The sequence below is a fragment of the Pinus tabuliformis genome, chromosome J (assembly GCF_031772625.1).
Source record: "Pinus tabuliformis cultivar Carrire ecotype Pingquan chromosome J, CPIR1, whole genome shotgun sequence".
Classification (NCBI taxonomy): Eukaryota; Viridiplantae; Streptophyta; class Pinopsida; order Pinales; family Pinaceae; genus Pinus; species Pinus tabuliformis.
Genome location: NC_142295.1, coordinates 1,624,328,264 through 1,624,353,692, shown reverse-complemented (window position 1 = coordinate 1,624,353,692; position 25,429 = coordinate 1,624,328,264). Strand labels below are relative to the sequence as shown.

General features: G+C 41.3%; 1 protein-coding gene across 2 annotated transcripts in view; it reads left to right on the top strand.

Moving 5' to 3' along the window:
* LOC149233696 (trihelix transcription factor PTL-like) overlaps window positions 1-24,994 on the top strand; it is a 49,142-nt gene extending 24,148 nt beyond the window's left edge. Inside the window, exons 2-3 of one of the 2 annotated variants that reach the window (XR_016248242.1) lie at window positions 22,000-22,113; window positions 24,556-24,994. The gene's annotated coding sequence lies outside the window, so the exon portion shown is untranslated. The remainder of the gene's footprint in view (window positions 1-21,999; window positions 22,114-24,555) is intronic. The other variant, XM_089379831.1, reaches the window with a different exon arrangement.
* Window positions 24,995-25,429: the final 435 nt, after the last annotated feature.

The window sequence follows — 25,429 nt, the reverse complement described above, 5'->3', positions numbered from 1 at the left end:
AAGAGTCAAATTTTTATAGTCAAGACTCAAGTCTAATATATCATATATCAAGATTCAAAATAAACTAAAGTCTGAAACGAAAAAGCAAATCTGAAAGGATGAGAGGACGACTAAGCAGAGCGATATCATGAAAAGATGAAACAATGTGAAATGAACATTGAAAATAAATTTTAAACCCTTCCCGGTTCATAAAAATTAGGATTTTTTGTTTCAATAAAAGAATTTGCGATTTTTGTCTAGGGAAACAACCCTTCACAACCCATTTCGCCTAGGAAACAACCCCATTTGGAGGATTCGACCCCGAAAATCGAGGAAATGCCTCTTTCAAGTTTCTGTGCGTACCTTTCTTTTTGGGAGCGTGGGGAAACAACCCCTAGTAGTCCCCAATTCCCCGGAGCGCGAGGGAGCTAGGAAACTCGATCCCCAGGTGGGGGGGCGTGACCCCGTGGAACATTGCATTCCAGACGAAAAGCGCAGTAAACTGGATCAGACTGCAGAAAAGGGGTACCTCATATGATATAGTGAGACCTCAAAGGCATACAAAATCTACATTCCTAGCAGTAGGAATATCGCAGTGAGACGAGATGCGAAGTTCATGGAGGATAAATCTTTTAGGAAATCTCGAGAGATGTCAGCAGAAGGTCAGTTAGTATATGTTCCATTAGTCCAGCAACAGTAGGGGCAACAAGGAGGATAGACAAGAGGAAAAACAACTGGATAGAGTACAGTGACTAGTACCAACATTTCCTTAGAAGAAGGAAATCCAGATAGTTCCCAGTAGATGGAACGACAGGACCAAGAGGAGTTGATTGAACCTCCCATCACCAGTGGTAGAACCAGTAGGGAAGTACGACGGACGCTAAGGGATGCAGAGGAGTTTGTTGGAGCTCCTAGAACAGAGAAGAGGCAGCATGGACAGCCTGACAGATACCACAGGCCTTGGTAGCACAAGTTGAAGAACCCTCTAGCTTTCAGGAAGCCGTTCAATACCAAGTGTGGGTGGATGCCATTGTAGAAGAGTATAGTTCTGTCATGATGAATGATGTTTGGGAAGTAGTACTTAGACCAAAGGATAAATCAATTGTAGGATCAAGATGTATCTACAAGATCAAGTATGTTGCAGATGGCATTATAAAGAAGTACAAGGCTACGTTCGTGGCAAAAGGGTACGCACAGAAAGAAGGAATAGACTATGAAGAGAGCTTCACCCCAGTAGCCCGATATGCCTCTATCAGATCTGTTATATCCCTAGCAACTCAGATGGGATGGGAGATTCACCATATGGATGTCAAGATATGATTTCTAAACGAAGTGATAGAATAAGAGGTGTATATAGAACAACCTGAAGGCTTCGAAACAGATGAAAAGAGAACTCATGTGTGCAGATTAAAGAAAGCCTTGTACAGGCTCAAGCAGGCACCCAAAGCATGGTATGGTCGTATTAATAGTTGCTTGCAGCAGTTGGGATTCGTCAAGAGTGATGTTGATCCCAATCTCTACTATTTAATGGTAGAGAATGAGCCACTTATTCTGGTATTATATGTGGATGACTCCTTTTTAACAGGGTCATCTAGGCTCATACATGACTGCAAGAAGAATCTTGAAGTAGAATTCAACATGAAGGATATGGGGTTGATGCATTATTTTCTAGGGTTGGAAGTTTGGCAGGAGAATGGGGAGATCTTCCTTGGGCAAGGAAGATATGCTACATAAATTCCGAAGAGATTCAGAGTGCAGGATTGTCGGCCCATGGCTACTCCCATGATCACCAATTAAAAGAAAATAGATACATTGGGAGACAAGGAGGTGGACCCCACCTTGTACAGACAACTCATTGGGTCGCTCATGTATCTGGTCAACATTAGGCCATACATTTTTTACGCTGTCAACACCCTTAGTCAGTGCATGGTGGAACCGAAAAGGGTGCATTGGGCAACAACTAGGCACATTCTGAGGTATGTGCGTGGAGCAGTCAGATATGGGTTGAAATACTCCCAAGGGGATGTTGTCAGATTGAATGGATTCACAAATGCAGATTGGGCATGGAGTTCAATAGACTGGAAAAGTACCTCTGGGTACTGCTTTAATGTTGGATCATGTTAAAATTGGCAACTAGGGCCAAACTCCACACGGGTCATCTTATTTATGACAGCTGATATTTTTCTTGGATTCCTCTCTTCGAGAGGTGTGGGATTGATCTAGAGCACTGTTTTCAAAACCGGCTGGCTCGGAACCGACTCGGCTGAGTTGGTCCGAGCCAGGCCAAAAAATATTGACTCGGCCTTGGATTCGGTTCGGCCGGTCGGGTTAATACCGAGCCAATCGAGTTGTCTAACAACTCGGCTGGCTCGGTATTAACCCGGCCGGTGTGACTGAGCCAGTATTAACTCGGCTGGGTTAGAAAAAGAGGCCCAGGCTACGGAATCCAGATGAATTGCTTGGAATAACTTAAGTATCATCAATCAAAAGATTCAATGTTCTTTCTCAAACTGAATTCACTGTGACATTTTAACATGCAAACGAACTTTTTGATTATTGGCTATTTGAATCACAAATGATAGACTAGGAGCCTACAGAATCGGAAATTGAATCCCATAGAAAACTGAGTTTCACCTTGCAAAATGTATAGTTTCTAAAACACAACTCGGACATCAATATTTGCTGGCAGAAGTGTTAGTTGCAATATTTGTTGTAGAAGTGTCAGTTGACTAGTTGCATATAGCACATCACCAAATCCCATTGACCTCACAAAGATCACGACCTTTCACATCTCTTTTGAAAAGTATTGACACAAAGGTGTCAATTTTAAGCCTAAAGGAAATTTAGAGACAAACATAATTACAGTAATAGAAGAATCTCTCCGTTCGATGAAGTACAAATTAATATAATTATAAATCCAATAATTTGTTCATTTTCTCCTTCTTGTCACCACACCTTCTACAATAGTTGTTCTGATCCATGAAATATCATCAACAATGCTTAAGTTTTATAGGATAATGTGGCATCCACTCCTTTGATGCATCATGCAATAGGCACAGTTTATGTCCCATGCACAGAAATGTTTTTCTCTATGCATCCACCTTTTCCTCCAAAAAAGAATTCAAGGTTTAACCGGACTTCCAAAATAGAACATGGAGATTAAGGGTAAGTTAATAAAGCCACTTGAAGTGGGTGAACAGACTGACACTGCTTAATAAAAAAAAGTAATTTCATCCTTACTGTGCAAATTTTTGGATTAAATTTTCTGTGTTCTAATAATCAGAATATCTTGCATCATTTGTTATGTGTTTTTGTTTTGATCTCGATTCTCTATATCATCATCATGTATGTATTGGACAGTGAATTGGGTGCCATTTTGATATAATGGATATATACATCAGCTTGCTTTGATCATATGTTGTCTTTTATCTATATTCTAATGCTGTGTGTTTGGAAACATGAATGAAAATCTTTAAAATTATGTTTTGTTTGTTTGTTTTGTTTGTTTTGTTTTGTTTTTGTTTTTGTTTTTGTTTTGTTTTTTTAATCTCTATATATAAAAAAATTAAATATTTAATGTAGTTTTTATGACGACCGAGTCATTGAAATCGAGCCGGTCGAGTTGATACCGAGTCGGAGTCGGAGTCGACCCTCGGCCAAGTCGGTGTCGGAGTCGGAGTTTTAAAACATTGATCTAGAGGTCATCTGATTCCTACATGTACAAATGAAGCTATGAATTTATTTTGATTATGGACAAATTGTCAAGGTCGACCAATAGACTTATGTAGGCTCAGAAGCCCAACAGTCACGTCTATTCTTCCCCAATGTTTTCTATAAATACATGATTCCTTAGCCTCATTTGGACACCCTCATCTTCACACTTCTCTCTCTCTCTCTCTTCAGTGATTGGGTATGGATTTCTGGGCCTCTCCCGCTCTCTACACGTTTGAAATTTCAGGAGGCCGAAATTTCAGGTGATCCAGGTGGATATTGGTGGCCACCCGCCAATTGCACTTGGACCCCCACCATTGCTTCTTTCAGTTTTTCAGTTTCCTTAATTGTAGCACAATTTACTATTTTTAGCAGTTTTTCGGGTCCTAAACTTCCACAGCTGTTTTGAGGCCCTAAACGACGTTTTTTTGGAAATATACCACCCAACGATTTTTTGACTAAAATCGTCTTTTCCGTCGTAGTCCTCGGAGAGATCTTTCCAACGGGCTATCATGTGCGTCAAACGGAGATAATATGACCAAGTCACGACCCCGGGAAGTTGGCTGCCCAACTCACCCCAACGAGGCCCATAAACTCTTGGTGTTACATCTCCTTGGGTTAGGGTTTTGGTTGTTTAGGGTTTGCTCTTATTGTTCAATAATAAAAAGGCCCTTGAGCCTCATTGTAGTTCAGTTCTGAGGCATGTAGCCGCCACATCTCTTCTCATAGATAAGCTACCATTGCTTTAACTGGTGTATATCCATTTCTGTTTGTAAGCATATTTCAGTATTTTACATTAATGAAATGAAGTATTATTTCTGCTGCATCTCTGTGTTTATGGTTATCTCTGTAATTTGTTGCGTTCCTGTTTAAATCCGGATCAGTGGTATCAGAGGGGTCTGTTTTTTTCTCTGTTTTTCTTTGCATGTCCCCAACGAGGTCGGGATATAAGGAGTTAGGGCTTGAACTGGTCGAACCTTTGCAAGACTAGCCTCGCAAATCCTGACGGCCTCCCATGGCGGATGAAAAGAAAGACGAAGGGGCAGGAGATCCTATCAAAATTTTGCTCGAAGAAGCCCTCGAGTGACAAAAGAACGCAATGATGGACAACTTTGCCCAGATCCTTCAGCGGCTACCCAGGGGCGACACATCGACTTCCAACAACTACTCTGGAAATGCCACACCGTTTAAGGTACAAGTTAATTTTGAAATCCCCATATTCGAGGGTCAGATAGATGCAGATGCCGTCGATAAATGGTTAAATCTGCTAGAGGGTTATTTTTCTGTTCATGATTTTTCCAATCGGGAAAAGATTATTTTCGCTCTTCTCAAAGCAGCCCCCCACGTCAAGGACTGGTGGGAAACCTACTGCGAGCAGAAGGATGAAAGTACAGGCTCACTATTTTCAGCCGCACCCACTTGGAATTCATTCCGGGATGCCATCAAGGAGCAGTACTACCCTGTCGGAAGCTATGAGGACCAATACATAAAGTGGACCACACTACGGCAGGGAAGGGACCAAGACGTGCCGGAGTTTGCCAATATTTTCCATACCCTTCCCACAAAGTTGGGTATCAAGGATTCAGAGCAGCATTTGGTACTCAAATACCGCGGCTGCCTGCTCAAGTACATCTAGGAAGAAATAGAATTCTTGAACATCTCTTCGGTCGGCACAACATACCGATATGTCGTCAAGGTCGAGTAAAAGTTTAAATAGAAGAAGCGAGACTTTGGATCTGTGAATTGGAAGCAAGGGAAAGGTGCCCCCAAACCGTAGAACAAAGGACAAAGCCAAGGCGGGGCGGCCCAAGACAACCTGCCAAAGCTGCAAGCAAAGAACAATGCCGTGAAGCCGAAAAAGGACACGGGAAAGTGGTGTCAGTTCCATAAGAGCTCCACTCACAACCATAGTTTTAAAAACCGTTCCGGTCCAACCGGTTACCGGCCTAACCGGCCGGTTGGGAGGCTCACCGGTCAGAACCGGTGAAAAAACCCGGTTTACAGCACCCTTTGCCCGGAAAATTGCCCTAACCGGTAAAAACCGGCCGGTTTAGGGCAGAACCGGCCGGTTTATTGCTAACCGGCCGGTTCTGTCCTAAACCGGCCGGTTTATGGACAAGTCAAAACAGATCCAAGGAAGATAGTCAATGCTGGTCAGAAATGTGGGGCCAACTTGTCTTCTACGAGGCTGACTTGGCCAAAGTCATAAATATTAAGTTTCTCCATTAATTTGCTAACGAAATTCTGACCGAAGCTGCCAATCTTCAACAAGATTGACAGTTCTATGATCTGACTGATCATATTCTTGTGAAATCAACCTCTTGATACATGTCTTTTATTCCAAGCCTTGAAATTTTTTAAGAATGATGCCAAAGCAAAATCTTTAATATTGATTAAGGTCACTGTGGGTAAATCAAGCCATGATGCATACCTTTCATTTGCAGACTTATAATTTTGTTAGACTCATTTATGGCTGTGAGTTATGAGATGCTGAGCTACCCATCATTGTAATGTCTTTTGCATGGAGATCTTAGAGTCCTTCAAACTATGAAATGATTTGTATTTCAAAAAAGCACAAAATAAATCTCAAAGAGAAATGAGGTACTTGACAGTGCAATTCAAAATCTGTTTGTAAACTTCACGACGGGCCTTCTTTAATATGTTTTGGACTTTGATTTCTGGCTTTGTTTCAATGATCTTTTTGTAGGTCTGCATTCTCATGACTAATTCATTACTTCTTTCCTGTATAATAAATTCTTGTCATGCATCTTCGCTTTGTGATTGAACCTTTTATTCCACAGGTTGCTGGCGTCAGTCCATCAACAAGGTGTCATCAATATGTTTTAAATATCTTGATCAAGTTCTGCTAGAAAATATCTGCAACAAGGCCTAGATTAGGCCCTTTTAGGAGAGTTCAGATTACACAACAATATTACAGAGATCTGGCTTTGAACTTCTTTCACGACTCAGTCTCAAACACATAGGTAACTCAGACCTTACTCTGACTTGTGCTGAGGCATCCTCAGACTCTGAACCAGATGATGTCTATGTAGCTCCTGATGATGATCCTGTGTCTACTGTCTAGTAGTGGTGATGGACTTGATGATTGATCATGTGTACACTGTAGACTTGTAGTAGGCCAATGGCCTCATAGCTTGCAGCATTGTTTTTGGACTTTATAGGCCATTTAGAGCCTCATTTCTTATGTATTTTGCTATTTTGTCGATGATATGTATTGCACTCGGTGCCATTTTGATATATTCACCTTTGCATGGTATATAAATGAGCAAACTTTGCATATTTTGTCTCTATTGGCTTGGAATCATGGTTTTACATCTTAAAAATAGTTTTGTTTCATTAAAAATTAATTATTTAATGTATTTTTTAAAAACCGGTTCGTTTAGACCAAACCAGTCCCGGTTAGACCGGTTCCGGTCGGTAAACCGGTTAGCTAGGTGGACCGGTTCGGTCACCGGTTCCGGTTTTAAAAACACTCCTCACAACACAAGTGAGTGTCGGGCCAAGCAGTCACTAGTGGCCGAGCTAAAGGTTTCAGAATCAAATGCATGTTCCGACTTTGAGTCAGAACTCGACAAGGGGAATGACAAAGGGAAGCAGATTATCGATGCGGAGCCCAACGCCACCGTTGCCACCACGAAGATCTAGAGGAGGAGCGTCTCTTCCACTCCGAGATGTGGGTAAAGGGCTCCCCGCTACAGTTCATTGTTGACAGCGAGAGCCAAAAGAACCTCATTTCGACAGAGGTCGTGAAGCAGCTTGGCTTACCGACCACAACACATCCACAACCGTACACCATCGGGTGGCTTCACCAAGGACAGGATCTTCGCGTGAGCCAACAGTGTCGCCTTCCATACAACATCAAGCCCTTCATGGATGAGGTATTGTGTGACATTGCTCCCTTTGAAGTTTGTGATGTATTATTAGGACAACCATACTTGTGGAAGCGACATGCTGTGTATGAATCAAAGCTCCGTGTTGTTATTGTTACTTTGGGAAATAAGTTGTACAGGATACCAGAGGTAGCACCACCTACCGCCATCTCTTTGGTTACTGCAAAACAATGCAGTAAGCTCATTTCCAAAACCGGGAAATTCGTTTTCTTGATGATACGCCCTCAAGGAAAGAAGAAGACGGTGGCCATGACCTCTAGACAGGGCCCCTCCGCATGACAACTACAGATGGACAAGGTCGTGGAGGAGTACGAGGACATCTTCACCTCCCTTGCAGGGATTCCTCTGCACTGTCAGGTCAAGCACTCCATCGATCTGACCCCAGGGGCACCGCTGCCCAATGGAACAATCTATTAGCGCTCCGGTCTGGAGAATGATGAAATCAAGAGGCAGATTCAGAAGCTGTTGCAGAAAGGTCACATCCGTCTGAGTTCATCGCCCTGTGGGAGCCCGATCGTGTTGGTATAGAAGAAGGAGGATGGGACTTGGAGACTTTGTATTGACTATCGGGCGCTGAACAAGATCACTGTCCGTAATAGGTACTTGATCCCACAGATTGATGACCTCCTGGACCAACTGAAGGGGGTAAAATATTTCAGCAAGATTGATTTGAAGTCAGGATATCACCAGGTACCAATTGAACCCTCCGATGTGTGGAAGACTGCCGTCAAAGCCAAGGAGGGCCTTTTCGAATGGTTGGTGATGCCTTTCGGATTGACGAATGCTCGTGCAACGTTCATGAGGCTAATGGATGACATCTTGCGGCCATTCACCAACTCATTTGTAGTGGTATATTTGGATGACATCTTGATCTTCAGCTAGAGTTGGGAAGAGCACCTCCACCACATCCGGTAGGTTCTCCAAACACTGCGGCAACACAAATTATGTGCCAATTTGGAGAAATGCACTTTTTGCATGACCTAGGTTCAGTATCTGGGATACATTATTGATGAACAGGGGGTGCATGTGGATCCAGCCAAGATCCAAGTCATTCGGGATTGGCCATCTCCAACCACTTTGACAGAGCTCTGTAACTTTCTAGGTCTTGCCAACTTCTACCACAGGTTCGTGTTGGGATTTTCTCATATCACTTGGCCCTTGAGTCAAGTCACCAAGGGAGGAGCGAAAGCAAAATTATTTTGGTCTGAATCTCAACAGAAGGCATTCATAGAGTTGAAAGATCGCCTCTGCTCGGCACCAGTGCTCGCATTACCAGACTTGCAACAACCATTTGAGGTCGAGACAGATGCCTCTGACTATGCTATTGGGGCAGTCCTTACTCAACACGGGCATCCAGTGGCATATCGCAGTGAGACACTTTTAGACAGTCCGGAAGTATCCCACTTATGACAAAGAGACGTATTCCATTGTGCAGGGCTGCCGACAATGGAAGCATTACATTTTGGGGAAGGAAAAGGTCATCCACACAGACCACCGACCCCTGCAGTTTATACAGACCCAAGGGAAATTGCAGAATGATCGCCATCAGAAGTGCTCCACATACCTGCAACAGTTCCATTTGAATATCAAGTATAAGAAGGGTAGCACCAATAATGTTGCAGATTGCTTTAGTCGACCACCGATCATGGCGTTAACCACCGTGCTCAACTCTTGTGGGCCCGAGACTTCTGATCGGCCCTATGTTGCGGGGGAGCGCCCCCCCCGAACCCGCTCCCGAATCGCGCTCCGGGCGGGAGTGCGCTCCCAAAATCGCTCCCGGACGGGAGCGATCGCTCCGGCGCTCCCGGAGCGATTCGAGCCGGGCCGGGAGCGGCTCGGCGGAAAAAAAAATCCGCGGACTCGAAAAAAAAATTCATTCTAACTTCATTGAGCTTGAGTTTGGAGCTGGAGCAAGAGCAAAGGAGCGAGGAGCAAGTGCTAAGGAGCGAGGAGCAAGTGCCAAGGAGCGAGGAGCAAGCCTGCAGAGGTAATTAACTTAGTAATTTAGTTAGTTTAGCTGGTTAGATAGTAATTTAGTTAATTTAATTTAACTGTTTGAGTTTAAAAATCATGTATTTAAATTAAATTAATAAATTAAATTAATTAATCCCAATAAATTAAATTAATTTGCAGATTCAAGAATCAAAACCCTTCAAACATCAAACACCATGGACCTGGCTATATTTATTGGCATTTTCCTCTTCTTGGTCCCTTTTATGGTTATTATGGTGCTGGAGAGTAGGAAACGGAGGGGGCCCCAAACTGAAGAGGGGGATGAAGAAGCCGGAGAAAGTCAAATGGGTGAAAACCCCGATGAGGAGCTGGAGGAGGGTGAACATGACCCTCAAAAAATTAAACAAGACCAAAGTCCATTGTGGAAATATGTTCACAGGGCTGAAACAGGGAGAGGGGGTGGAAGTACCGTGGAACCACTAAATTTCATTGCCCCCATTGCAACACTGATTACACAGGTTCATACACCCGTGCTAGAAGACAACTCTGCGGGAAAAGGCCATGGGATGGAGAGAAACAAATAGGAATCAAAACTTGTACAGCTGTGTCAATAGCGGATAGAGCCAAATACATAAGGGAAGAGGAGGAAGCCCAATACAAAACAAAAAAATCAAGGGGTTTCTTTGAACCAAGCTCACAATCACAAAGAACTCCTTCAGCATCCTCCCAAGGCAGTGGATATGGACATGGAGGCACAGGGTCATCATCTTTAAGGCGTAGAACCATATCAGATTTCCTTGATGAGGGGTGTAGGAATGATGTGGATTCAAAAGTTTACAGGTTTCTCTATGCATGTGGGATACCATTCAATGTTCTACGCTCACCTTATTGGCACGAAATGGTTTCTGCCATAAATGATGCCCCTAAAGGATACAAAAGCCCTGGGTATGACAAGGCAAGAACCGTTGGCCTTGATCATGAAAAAGCAAAAATATCACATTCTTTGAATAAAATGACAAGTTCTTGGACTGACCATGGGGTGTCCATTGTATCTGATGGATGGACAAATGTAAAAGGCAAGCCATTGATAAGTGTTCTTGCTGTGTCTGTTAGTGGTCCCATCTTTCTAGCTGCACATGATTACTCAGACAAGTTCAACACTGCCATCAACATTGCAGAAGCATTACTTGAAATAATTGAGCATATTGGCCCATACAATGTCATCCAAGTCATCACTGATAATGCTCCTAATTGTAAGGCAGCGGGAGCAATTATTGAGGATAAATACCCCAACATATTTTGGTCTGGATGTTTGGTTCACACATTGACCCTTCTGTTGCATGATATTGTCAAAAACAAAAATGAACAATACCAATGGATTGGTGATTTGTACAAGAAAGGCAAACAAATGATAAAATTTATTACAAATCATAGCAATACCCATGGCCTTTTCCGCAGTCACTCGAGATTGGAGTTGCTGAAGATTGCGAAGACTAGATTTGGTAGCTATTACCTCACCTTCAGGTGCCTTTTGAAGGTAAGAGAGGCATTAGCTAGCATGGTATCCAGTGCACATTGGCAGGTGTTAAAGGAAAGGGCTACAAATGTAGCTGACATGGCAGGTTTTGAAATGGTGGAGGAGGCCGCTCTTGATGGGCAGTTTTGGACAAGTGTGAGGCAGGTATTGGATTTCACCAAGCCAATTTATCACATGATTCTGTTTGCAGATACAGACAAACCAGTGATTGGCGAGGTGTATGAGCAAATGGATACCATGTTGGGGGAAATAAAAGACATTGTTCATAATAGAGATCCCAACTTGTACAAACTGATTCATGATTGTGTGTGTGAACGGTGGAATAGGCTTAACCTTCCACTACATTGCTTGGCGTATATCCTTACACCAAAATACTACTCTACATCTTGGTTGGGCCAACTTGCAGCAGGGGGTGGGGTTAGGACCAAACCCCATTTAGATCCAGAGGTAACTAAAGGATATTTGGAAGCATTAGAAAAGTTAGTACCTGACAGGGAGGAATGTGCAGCTGTGCGCCTTGAAATAGGCAGATACTTCAGTGGCACTGGTTTGTATGGTAACTTCCATGCAATGGACGACAAAGATAAATTTGAACCTCTCACATGGTGGGAAACATATGGCGGCCACGGACTTTTGCCAAAATTGGCAAAAAAAGTTCTTTCACAGGTTGTAAATTCTTCTTCTGCAGAGAGGTGTTGGAGCACCTACAACTATATACATAATGTGAAAAGAAACAGACTCAATGAAAAATGAGCAAAAAGCTTGGTTTATGTGCACTACAACTTGAGGTTGTTGAGTCATTACTGTGATCGGGCTAATGAGGATCCCACATATAAAATTTGGGACAATCACCCAGAGGATGACAATTTGGAGGATGGCATTGTACATATTGAAGAACTAGAAGAGGAACTTGTAAGGGATGAAAATGAAGCAGCAACGATGCCACCTCCACCTCCACCTCCACCATCCAGTAGCAGTGCTTGAGGTCTGAGTCTTGTTCCTTTGCTGTCGCCACCTCCATCCACACCCTCGCGTGGAGGTTCTAGTTCTGGTCGTCGGTCTGTGCGGGAGACTCCTAGAAGACCACCACGACCTGCTTATACTCCTGGAGACTCTCGTGGCAAGGGCCACATGTAGATTTACAGTTTACTTGTCTTTTTTAGTTTCTATTAGACTTTAGTTTTCATAATTGTTGAGTTTTGAGTCCTTGACTCTTGACTCTTTCATATCATAATGATATTTTTTGTAAACATTATATCACTGTGACAATGAAAATTTGAAGTTTGAAGTTGGGCCTTGGAAATTATAACTCATTGGTAATGATTGTGAATTATGAATATGATGCTTTGTGAAAGACTAAAGTTGTTTCATTTCATCTCATTATTCATGTTTCATTTTATAAATTTTTAACATTTCATATCATGTTAACAGTTAGAAGTTAGGACTTAGAAATATCTTCGATATTACTTCTTGTAATGGTTAAAATTAGCTTACAAGTACAACTTTGGTGATCAATGATGATAAATGTTATTGAATTTTCAATTCTGAAAGCTTGAAGTTGAAACTTTAAGATTGAATTTGATGAATCATGATTTATAAGACTCAATATGTTGCAGTTGTAATATGTATTTTACTAACTTGTGGACATGGTTGATGACGATTATAATTTCTAGATGATTGATGTGATATGGTTCAATGATCAATCTATGTTTTTTTATGTTTTTTATGTCTAATTCATCATTCTACATGTTTTTGTTGACATATATGTATCAAAAATTAAAAAATATAAAATATATATATATTTTTAAAAAATCGCTCCCGGATTCGCTCCCAAAACAGGAGCTTCTGGAAATGGTTGCTCCCGTTTTCGCTCTCGCTCCCCGCTCTCTCCCAAGTAACATAGGATCGACCACTTCTCTACAAAAGCAACCCAGAATTCGGCCACACATACCAGACACTCTTGGAGGGTCAGCATGTTACAGATTTTCACCTCCAGGATGCCCTGTTGTGCCACCTGGGTCACCTTTGTGTTCCTTCAAGTGAGCGTGCCAAGATGATTTGGGAAGCACACTACAGTCAGGCTGCTGGGCATTTCGGGGTCGAGAAAACGGTGGCAGTATTGCAGAAGTATTTCTATTGGCCGAATCTTTGACAACATGTCGGGAAATATATCAGATCATGCACTGCCTATGCCATTGCCAAATCGACCATCAAGAAGCAAGGCCTCTATACCCCGCTGCCTACCCCTAATCAACCTTGGGAATCCATCTCCATGGATTACATGTCAAGCCTTCCTTCCACTAAGCATGGAAACGATTGTGTTTTTGTGGTCGTCGATAGGTTCTCAAAGATGGCCATTATGGCGGTTGGCAAGAAGAATATCACAGCTGAAGCCACTGCTAAACTCTTCTTTGAACGAGTGTGGGTACACTTTGGGATCCCAAAGTCTATCATCTTAGATCGGGACAATAGGTTCCTCAGTACATTTTGGTCCAGTCTTTGGTTTATGCTGGACACCAAACTCACTAAGTCCACAACCTTCCATCCTCAAACTGATGGCCAGACAGAGGTTGTCAACAGGATGATCGTACACATTCTGCGCATGTACAACTCAAAGCATCCACGCACATGGGACGAGAGCCTCCCCTATGTTCAGCACAGCTACAACCGGGCTCTCCACAGCTCGACTGGTCACAACCCTTTTCAGGTGGGCTTGGGATTCCAGCCACTATGTCCCATTGATGTGGCCATGCCATTTGCAACTACTCAAGTAGATTCGGCTCATGTCCAGTCTGAAACAGATAAGGCAAACAACTTCATTGAGCACATCCAACATATTTGCCAGCAGGTCCATGGCATTTTGGAGAAATCAAATGGCAAGTATAAGCAATGACATGATGAACATCGGGCGCCACACAAGTTTCAGGTGGGCGGCAAAGTCTGGTTGCATTTGCAAAAGGAACGCCTTACCAGAGCCTATCAGAAACTCAAATCACTCCGATATGGTCCTTACACTATTACCAAGGTTGTGGGAAACAATGCATTTGAGCTTAACATTCCCCCATTCCTTGGCCTGCACCATTGTTCAATGTGGACCGCCTTCGACCATACTTTCCACCATTACTAGACACATCCGACATTGCATAACAACTCACACCCACAGAGTTAAATCCAGATTGCATCGAATAAGCTGCAACTGATCGGATCATGGACACACAGATCAAGCACACTCGCCAACAGAATATCCAACTGTATTGAGTTGTCAAAGCAGGCCAACTCCTTCACCAGGGCAAGTGGCTCACTAGGGACCAAGCTTAGCAAAAGTTTCCTCATCTCATGGAGGAACTCAACGCAATGGGGACCATTGCTTCTTAAGGGGGGAGGAATGATCCAGGTGGATATTGGTGGCCACCCGCCAATTCCACTTGGACCCCTACCATTGCTTCTTTCAGTTTTTCAGTTTCCTTAATTGTAGCATAGTGTACTATTTTTAGTAGTTTTTCAGGTCCTAAACTTCCGGAGCCATTTTGAGGCCCTAAAAGACGTTTTTTTGGAAATATACTGCCAACGATTTTCTGCCTAAAATAGTCTTTTCCGTTGTAGTCCTTGGAGAGATCTTTCCAATGGGCTATCATGCGCATCAAATGGAGATAATATGACCAAGTCACGACCCCGAGAAGTTGGCTGCCCAACTCACCCCAACGAGGCCCATAAACTCCTGGTGTTACATCTCCTCGGGTTAGGGTTTTGGTTGTTTAGGGTTTGCTCTTATTGTTCAATAATAAAAAGGCCCTTGAGCCTCATTGTAGTTCAGTTCAGAGGCATGTAGCTGCCACATCTCTTCTTAGAGATAAGCTACCATCGCCCTAACTGGTGTATTTCCATTTTTGTTTGTAAGCATATTTCAGTATTTTACATTAATGAAATGAAGTATTATTTCCACTGCATCTTTGTGTTTATGGTTATTGTTGAATTGAGGCTTTTGTGATCCATATCGAGTTTATGAGAAAGTTTTTTGGCGTAAATCACATGATAATACATTTGTTGACGCGTTTCGAACCAACGAGTGTGGTTCATCGTCAGGACAAGTTGTTTATCTCTGTAATTTGTTGCGTTCCTGTTTAAATCCGGATCATCAGGAGGCCGAATTTCTGGGTTGTTTGACCAGACTTTGACTGGGCTGAATTTGACAGTTTTGAGGGCTGTTTTATCTTGCTGTTTGGAGGCTGAAGTTGACCGATTCGCTGAGGGTCAAATCTGCCCTGTTGACTAGTGTTGACTTTTCTGGTTAGGGCTCTTTTGCTGCTGGTATAAATTATCAGATTTGTAAATTGTACTCTCTCTCTGCTGAACTATTGAAGACTAAAAGAAGATTTGATCAAGGGTTTCCCCACACCGGGGTTTGTCCCTGGTTGGTGCCACATCTTGTGTCCTCGTCTTGGCTTGTCTCCTATTGTTTATGTTTATGTTCTCTCTGCATTTTACTATCATGTTGATATGATTGCTAATCTGAATATTGATACTGGGCTAATAGAGAAATTGAAGTAAAATTGCTCTAAAGAATAGAACATACCATTGTTGCCTAAAATTTGACATGGTATCAGAGCCAGAAGAGGACAAGCTCAAGCAAGAGTAAAAAGCAATAACAAAAGATTTGTGGACAATTCTCAGTGATGATCCAAGTTGTGTTCAGTATTCATAAGGTATGGTTGACATCAAAATATTATTTTGCAGACATAACCTATCAGGCCTTAGGTTGTATCACCATAAATTTTTGAGTAGTATCTGAGATTTTATTAGTGAGTAGTATGGAAGGAGTCCTTGTGTTAAGTCTGAAACTGATCTTAAACTGCTGTGTGACTGTGAACTGTTCTAAGGAAATTGCAAGCATACTTCGCTTGTTAACTTTTAATTGCCCTTGGGCTGTCTCTATATTTCGAAGACTGGAAGTACTTGCAACCAATCTGAAGTTGCATCAACTGTGAGTGATATATTTTTAGCATTCTACACATATGGGGAAGCGAACTGTTGGTCATTCAATTACAGCCAGAAACATGTTCATTTCAGAATTTCCTTCAAGCTACAATAGTGCTTTGAAGATGCATTTCTGAAATCTTCCTTTCAGTATTCGAAGGCTGATATTATTAATTTGAATGTTGATCTTCAATTGTAAGAGTTTTTTTTAAGACTTTGATTATCTGACGAATGGCTAGATTGCAGTCATCTGCGGTTTCTGACCCTCACTAGGGCATAAATTACAGATCAGCAAGTACAGTAGCTACAAGCCAACTTGTGTTATCTAAAGTGTCTAGCTCTGCGGCTGTTATTTTTTTTGGCAATGAAAAAGGGTAACTTAGATTTGCCAAGCTATTATTGATGTTTGTGACCTTATTATACTTCCTTGGTTGACTGAAGGTATTGTTAGAATATCTCAGTGGTAATCTTCCTCAACATAAAGATCACTGTGCCTCATCAAGAAATTGTGGAAAAATCTGCTTAACTGTTGCTTTGTGAAAATCATTGAATTCGACCCCTCAATTACAATAATCATAGACCAAGCGAAGACTTGAGCAATTGAAGAGTGTAGGCTGATTTGCTATGTGATCCAAAATATGCTGCAAGGAAAGGCATACTTTTGTATGCACGATTTCAAATATATTTTTAGAAATCAAGATCGATTTAATGTGATACTTTCTGAAGACCTTACATCTAATGGTTGTTGTTGATAAGGAAAATCGGACTTGATAAGAAGCATAAGAAGTAGATCCCTGATATGAAAATATTCCTGTTACACATTTAGTATGGGTCGGTATTTCTATAATCGACAACTACTGGTCAGTGACTTGGTGTTGACCTATTATACATTGACCTTGTTGCAGTTGCAGTATTCTTGTCAACATTAATTTTGTTATATAACAGAGATCCACATTCACTTCTTAGTTTACATATTTATATAGAAAAGAACGTAGAGCATTCTTATCGAATTCCCCGCCCTGTTTTGAGAGAGGTTTGATCACTAGCTTGAAGGCAAGACTTAGGAATTTAAAATAATTAAAGGTTATTAATCTAACTGTGGGTGAAACTTCTAGAAGAAGACGAGGATCAAGACAAAATGATCTGAGCCATTGATTAGAATCTAATCTGGGCCGTTGGTTCTCAACAAAAAGATTATAAGAAGAGGCTTGATGGGCATTTGGAAATAACATCGAGTGGGAGATCAGAGATCGAATTTCTGAAGAGAGCAGTGCAACAATGGCAGGAGAGAAGTTTGAAGTGATTTCTTGCAGTGAGGGGCAGGGATAGTTTTGGTTGGAGATTTTTCTTGATTTGGGAATACTCAACAGAGGAGGCAGAGAGAGCTCCGGGAGAGGCAGAGCAGAGGCTACGTTGGGCAATGCAGAGCCTTGAGGAGATCCATATTTTTGTTGGAGAGGTCGATTTCTGAAGCTGGAAGTCGGGGTGTGAGATCGAGAGGACAAAATCGAAGTCTTAGAGGCAAATCGATCAGCAAAAGGGGTGACGTTGTCCCTAGAAGCTGTGATGTTGGGCCTATGCAGTGACTGCGCAGAGGCAGCAAGGGACAAGCCATTCTGTGGCTAGATCAGTCGGGATCGCCAGTGATAGTGTGAGGTATTTCTCACTAATCTTTTGTCAGTCATATTCTTTGTACTAGATAGCCAACAAGGCATCCAGAGATTGTATTCATAAAACTACTGCTTAATAATACAAATCCTCAGCGGCTGCACCGGTTTTCCCACACTGGGTTTTTCCGGGGACATTTGTCCAAAAATAACTATGTAGATGTGTGTGATGATTATTTCTCTCCTGTGCTATATTTCGTTTCTATAGTTTTTATTTGTGTAGGCTGCAATGTATTTAATTCTATATTTTCCGTAGCACACAAGTAGTAAATTGTTTAATCGAATTAACAATTAGAAGAATTAACATCAGTTGCTACAGTAGGAATCGAGTATCTGATTTTTCACATGTATCAGAGCACAGATCGTGAGTAGAAGAGCTTAGATGTAGAAAGGAAGAGGAGTTCGAAATTACTGCATAGGCAACAATTCAAAACCTCAGAGGCAGCGTAGCTTGTGGGCCAAGGAGGTCGAAGTTTTGAGGAGAATTCGAATTCTCTAAGTTAGTCGACAAAGAAATTCGATCTCTAGATCGAAGCTTTCTAGAGGCAGAAGTGAGTTGCATACTCTTCCTTGCAGAGCAGAGCTTTAGTTGAGACGCAGATATTTTGCAGCAGTTGCTGGCAGAATAACATCAGTGGGGGAGAAGAAGACACACTTGAGGGAATTCTTCCTTAGAGGACTTCCAACCAAGAAGTCTGAATTCTCATTTGCTGAGCAGCAATAGGGAGCTGCAAATCTACTAACTCCAGCAGGGAGTGCGTAGGCCAGCCCAACAACAGTGCAGAGGAGAGAGGAGGTAGCTCGACATTTCGTTGGCAGAGATGGTAGCTCATGGGTTGAAAGATCAGGATCTATTGGAAGGTGCATCCAACTATGTGATTTGTAAGGCAAGGAACTCATGCCTTTTGGATGAGCACGATCTCAAAACCTATGTCGATAGTGTGGTAACTGTACCCGCAGATCTTGATCTGCTCAAGATGTACAAGGCCAAGATGGCGAAGGTGAAGAGGTTGATCCTCGACGGAGTGAGAGATCACGTAGTGTGTCACATTGTAGGCAAGGATATTGCTTGACAAATGTGGGAAGCATTGGCCACGTTATATGAAGGATCTTCTGAGTAGCGGAAGATGTACTTGGAGCAGATGAGATCCATGCAAATGTAGAAGGGGGAACACATTGATCCGTTCCTTACAAAGCTTCAGGAGATTCAAGACTCATTGGCAGCTATGGGGTCAACACCTCAGCCTACTGAGATGGGCCAGTCTTGGAAGAATGGCAAGTGTTTGTCCAGAGTATTTTGGGCAGAGAAAGATTGCCATATTGGGAGGGAACATGGGTCGCTCTTCAGCAAGAAGAGATGAGGAGAGACTTAGTCAAGTGCAAACTTGATAGTAGTAGCAACAACAGTGGGACGAAGCCAAAGGAGGAGGAAGAGAAAGCAACCCTTGCATCTAAGGGGCAACAAGAGCAGTGGAAGAAGAAGGAAGATGTTTCGAAGATCAAGTGCTTCTGGTTGGTGAACTTGGTAAATACGCTACACAGTGTCGTCTCAAGAAGAAGGACGTTGGCAGCTGTGGGGTCAACACCTCAGCCTACTGAGATGGTAAGACTAGCCTTGAACTTAGTCTCAGAAGAATGGCAAGTGTTTGTTCAGAGTATTTTGGGCAGAGAAAGATTGCCATATTGGGAGGGAACGTGGATCGCTCTTCAGCATGAAGAGATGAGGAGAGACTTAGTCAAGTGCAAACTTGAAAGTAGCAACAACAACAGTGGGACGAAGCCAAAGGAGGAGGAAGAGAAAGCAACCCTTGCATCTAAGGGGCAATAGGAGCAGTGGAAGAAGAAAAAAGATGTTTCGAAGATCAAGTGCTTTTGGTTGCTGAACTTGGTCAATACACTACACAGTGTCGTCTCAAGAAGAAGGACAAGGACGAGAAGCATGATCTGAAGGTTGCATCTGCAAAGATCGAGGAGGAAGAGTTTTCCATGGTTGCCCAAATACCTGTAGGGGAGAGGTCGGGTGATCTAGAACTGTAGTTCGAAAGAACTGCAGATGTGCAAGATCCTTGAGGAGTCCACCTCTTAAATCAATACCTTGCTACGGGAGCCCAAATCAGAAGTAGCAGGATGGACCAGTGTCAGTTGGTGCAGAGTGTCGGAGTGACAGTTTCAGTGGCTAGGAGCGCCAGAGACTGAGCAGTGTAGAGCAGAGTTGGCAGCAGTGTAGTTGGGACAGAGCAGAGTCAGCAGCAACGGAGAGGCTTCAGAGGGTCAACGCAGAGACTAGCAGCAGTCACAACTCCAGCAACAAATGCATCATGTTGAACACCTGTTCAGTAATTTTGGATGCTTTTCTGTTGCTGATGTAGTCGTAGCAGCAGTTGGAGAAGGTTGCAGTGCAGATGCAGTGTTGGCAGTGGCAACAACACAGATGCAAAAATTATGAGGGTTGCAGTGTTGGCAGTGGCAGTGTCAGGAACAGTACAAATGCAACATTTGCGCAGTAGTTGGTGGGCAACAATGTCAGACATTAGCAACGCAGAGGGAGATGTTATAGAGAAGGGTGATGCTTCAACAGGTTGCATTACTAGAGCACATTCCTTGCTAAGAGGGGGTATTGATTTCTGGTAGCATCGGATGTGCTCTAAGGCTCAAAATTTGTAGGGAGGCTTGGACACATGTATTCCACAATACCTAGAAATCATTTTGGGAAATTCCACCCGAAATCAATTTTATTAAAATAATTAATTATTTTTAATGGGTGTCTATGTCTAAACTTAGGAAATTAAAATAATTAAAGGGTATTAATCTAATTGCGGGTGAAACTTTTATAAGAAGACGAGGATCAAGCCAAAATGGTTTGAGCCATTGATTAGAATCTCATCTGGGCCGTTGGTTCTCAACATAAGGATTATAAGAAGAGGCTTGATGGGCATTTGGAAATAACATTGAGTGGGAGATCAAAGATCGAATTTTTGAAGAGAGCAGCGCAACAATTGCCAGAGAGAAGTTTGAAGTGATTTCTTGCAATGAGGGGCAGAGATAGTTCTGGTTGGAGATTTCTCCTGTTCCGGCAATACTCAGCAAAGGAGGCAGAGAGAGATTCGGGTGAGGCAGCGGAGAGGCTACATTGGGTAGCGTACGCTGAAGCAGAGGCAACGCAGAGCCTTGAGGAGATCCATATTTTTGCTGGAGAGGTCGATTTCTGAAGCTGGAAGCCGGGGTGTGAGACATGGAGGGAAAAATCGAAGTATCAGAGGCAAATTGATCAGCAAAATGGGTGATGTAGAAATTCTACAAATTCTCTACAAATCTCACTCTAAGACCATGTATAAAATCTGACTGTAGGTTAACCCGATAATGTAATATCAATCAAAGCAAAATACTATAACCTACTTCTACTATCAATTTGCGGAAGCTTAAAGATCGAGCTGAATCGAGCTGAACAATATAACCAGAAGAAGAAGAATCAATGCACAATACACATGAAAATCTTTGGGGAAAGCCTCAGCTAATAACTCCACTATCTGTATTATCATACAAGGTGGAAATACATAGAGATTATACAAAGTCTTAGCTCTCAGAGCTATCAATCTCTTAGTACAATCCTCACAGATGCTCACAGGCAATCTTGGCTTCTCACAAGCCTTCTCCTCTACCCTCCAAGCTCCTATTTCCTTGCGCTGTTCCTCTAGGATGATTCTCCTTCAACCAAGTGGAAAACTCATATACCCAGTGGATGATCACTTGATCTCACACACTGTCTGAACTGCGCAATCATCAAGGAATTAATTCCTTCTGCATGCATGAGTTTTCTTTATAGGAAAACATATGCAACTAATAATACACTGCTCTTGACATTTAGCTTAACTGGGTCTTTCTCAGAACACTGATGAGGGAATCTTTAGTTAACTGGAGTACACTTGTTGAGTGCATGCATGCATCAATTCACTGTTAACTCTCTATTAGTTCCTCAAACAATTTGGAACTAATTTAATTGGACTTAACTCAGTAAATTGAGTCAACTAAATACAACTCAAATATAACTCAATCTTATCTCTTTAATTTAAGGCTTATCTCTTTAATTTAAGGGATAACTCTTGCATGACTTCAGAAAGACTTCTAACTTGAATTTCTCCAACTAATTAAGTCAAAATAACTTAATTAATTATTTCCAAGCAGCGATTAAGAGTAAATTCGATTTTAATTCACAATTTAATTCAAGGACAAATTAAATTGGAATATTCTTGTTGCCACATTTCAACAGGTGACATTGTCCCTAGAAGCTGTGACGCTGGGCCTATGCAGTGACTACGCAAAGGCAGCAAGGGACAAGCCATTCTGTGGCTGGATCAGTCGGGATTGCCAGTGATAGTGTGAGGTATTTCTCACTAATCCTCTATCAGTCATATTCTCTATACTGGATAGCCAACAAGGCATCCAAAGATTGTATTTGGAAAATTACTGCTTAATAATACAAACCCTCAGTTGCTGTACCGATTTTCCCACACTGGGTTTTTCCGAGGATATTTGTCAAAAAATAACTGTGTAGATATGTGTGATGATTATTTCTCTCCTGTGATGTATTTAGTTTTTGCAGTTTTTATTTATGTAGGCTGCAGTGTATTTAATTCGATATTTGCCGTAGTACGCAACAAGTAAATTGTTTAATGGAATTAACAATTAGAAGAATTAACATCAGTTCGCTGTAGTGGGAATCAAGTAACCGATTTTTCACACGAACTAACCCTTAAAACTATTAATGTACATTTGGATTGATTCTCCTGGGAACATTTGCCCAAAAATAACTGTGTACACGTGTGTGATGATTATTTCTCTCCTGTGCTGTATTTAGTTTCTGCAGTTTTTATTTGTGTAGGCTGCAGTGTATTTAATTTGATATTTGCCGTAGCACACAACAAGTAAATTGTTTAATCATATTAACAATTAGAAGAATTAACATCAGTTGCTTCATTAGGAATCAGTTAACCGATTTTTCACACCAACTCACCCTTAAAACTATAATTTAATGTAACTTTGGATTGATTCTCCTAGGAAGATCTTGATCTTCATCTCTTTTATGAACAAATCTTCCCAAAATCTGACCTGGCCTCCATGTGTATCAATTATTGCCGAGTCTATCTTTTCTTGTTCCCTGCCCTCTTCCATCTGCCCACCATTCTTCTGTAAGTTGTCCAATTAAGGGCATTGGGAACTTTTCTAAAAGATGCAACCTCATATTTATCCACCAACAGATTATGAATAATGGGGATATACACTGGTGGTTATTGAAGATGCAGTTCAACTGTGTATCAACTGTTTATAGGAGGATCTGTCAAGAGTCAAAACTCAATGGATTTTCTGAAACTATTGTTTCATTGCCCTTGTTAACTGTGTACTGCATGTTGCTTGACCAGGACAAGCCTTCCTACAGTGAATTCTAGATGTTCAAATTTAAATCTAGGGCAAAAAAATTCAAAATAAATGAACAGAAAATATGCTGGTAAAAAAATCAGACATATAATTGTTTGATGATGTATGAAAAGATTGAGAATAAGCAGCAAGCAATAACTTCGGAGACCCTTGAATAAATCTAGAAGAAAAAATTATTCACACGGTGGAATTTAAACGCATAACTAGCAAAATGAAAACTGTGGATAGCAATCAATCCCTACGCCAAAAAATATTTGCTGACGATTAAATTCTAAATTAGATGGAACCTTATGAGAAATCCCTTTTTCTCATTCCCAACAGTTGCAGACAAAAATATTGTCAAAAAATTGGATTTTACTGTTTTATGGGCTTCTTTTCAAGTGCCTAGGCAATTTTTGGTATTGTGGCATGATTTTTGGAATATCAAAATGTGGCCACTTTTTGTAAATCGTGTTTTTTTTTCCAAAATGAAATATGGGGAAACGTCACAAAAATTTGTCACATTGTCGGTAAATTGGCAATATTTGCAACACTGATCACAATATTTGCAAAATTTTATTTCTCTCAAGTTATCTGAAATTACCTCTTGTCTAAGTGAATGGAAGTTGATGTACTGGTAAAGTCATATGTACTTACCTAGGCCTAAGTGTGTGTGTTTTCCTCTTTCAGCATCTCAGTGATTTAGGATTAATGATTGCTCATGTTGTATTTAAAGTTGATATGGGATCCGTCTGTCTGAAGATTTGTTGAACTTCAAAACTTGATGTTCAAAATTCAGTGAATCTAAAAGAAATTTTGAGGTTTGGTGAACCTCATCGAACCTCATGGCTGTTGATCAAATCCATGGTTCAAGCTCGCAACCTCATGTCACAGCTCAAGCTCATAATCTCTGCTTGCAGTTTCGAGTCCATGACAACATTATTTATGTTTATTGATATTTATTTCTTACCGTTTTATGTTATATTCATTTTAAAGTTTATATATATATATATAAAATAGGCGAACCTAATGGCTTAGCTCATCAAAAAATTGAATTTGAACCAAACTAATCATTGCCAAACGCGATCTTGAACCCAAACTTTACTTAGGCATATGTGTGAAGTGTGACAATACACACGGGTTATTTTGCATTTCTCATGACACAAGTTTTTTTAACTTAATTTCTTGGTGCTGAAAATTGAGTCTCCCAAAGTTAAGTTCTAAGATCTGCCTTACATAGTGGTCAATGCACACGATTATCAGTGACAGTAAATGTATTCACAATTTGCATGTATGCAAGTCACAGATAAACTTCACGTTCAAATTCAAGAGCTGTATACTTTCTTCTGAACGTCCAGGGCTTTAATTTCCAATTTTTTGTCTCTCATATACATTGACTTGTCATGTGCAGTTCTTGCATCAGGTAGGACCTTAACAGAGGGTGCAAATACTTCAGTGGGCCTTTGCTGATTATGGTGGTTCTGCTTTATTTCTGGATAAACATTGAATGCCATTTTCATTGTATTAGAAGTAAACTGGAAAGTCATCCTTTGGTGGCTTGTTTCCATTTTTAGGGACAATTTTACTTTTGAAATGGATCCCTTGTGCATCATTTTTGCTATTAATGCAAATTGTAGCAGCGGTCCCCTACAGACACCTGGAAGAGATGCAGCAAATGGATATCAAGATCTGGACAGTTTAAACATGTTCCCTTCTCGTTCTGAGTGATATTTTGTATCATTATTATCTGGATGTACAGTAAACATGATGTTTCTTTTTCGGAAAGTGGCATTTCAGTTGGTCAAAACAGTCCTTTTAAGATATAGCAAGGGAACGTGATCATTGCCTTACATGTTTTTGCAAGACATTGACATGCAGCATTACGTAAAATATTATAGCCAATGTTTCCATAGCAGCAACAATATATTTCTATAGGATCTTTTATCAGATCTTCTGTGGTTTAATAATGTGTTCATATTTTCTCTTTGCTATTCCTGATTTTGCGAAGAATATCCTGTGTCAAAACTGAACTGTGAGAGATTTATAATTGCAAGCATAGCCTCACCCTTTGATAAAAACCAAAGTATGTGATACCGGTAACTGCAAGCAGGTCCCCCAACGCTTGATAAAACTGAAGTTTGGGAATTGCCTTTTTGAATAAGGTATGAGAGAGTTATAGCTGCAAGCATTCTCCACCCCTGATAGAAACTGAAGGATGAGAGTATAATTGTAAACATATCCTTACCCTTGATTGATGCTTAAATCAATACCTGGCATGTTGAACA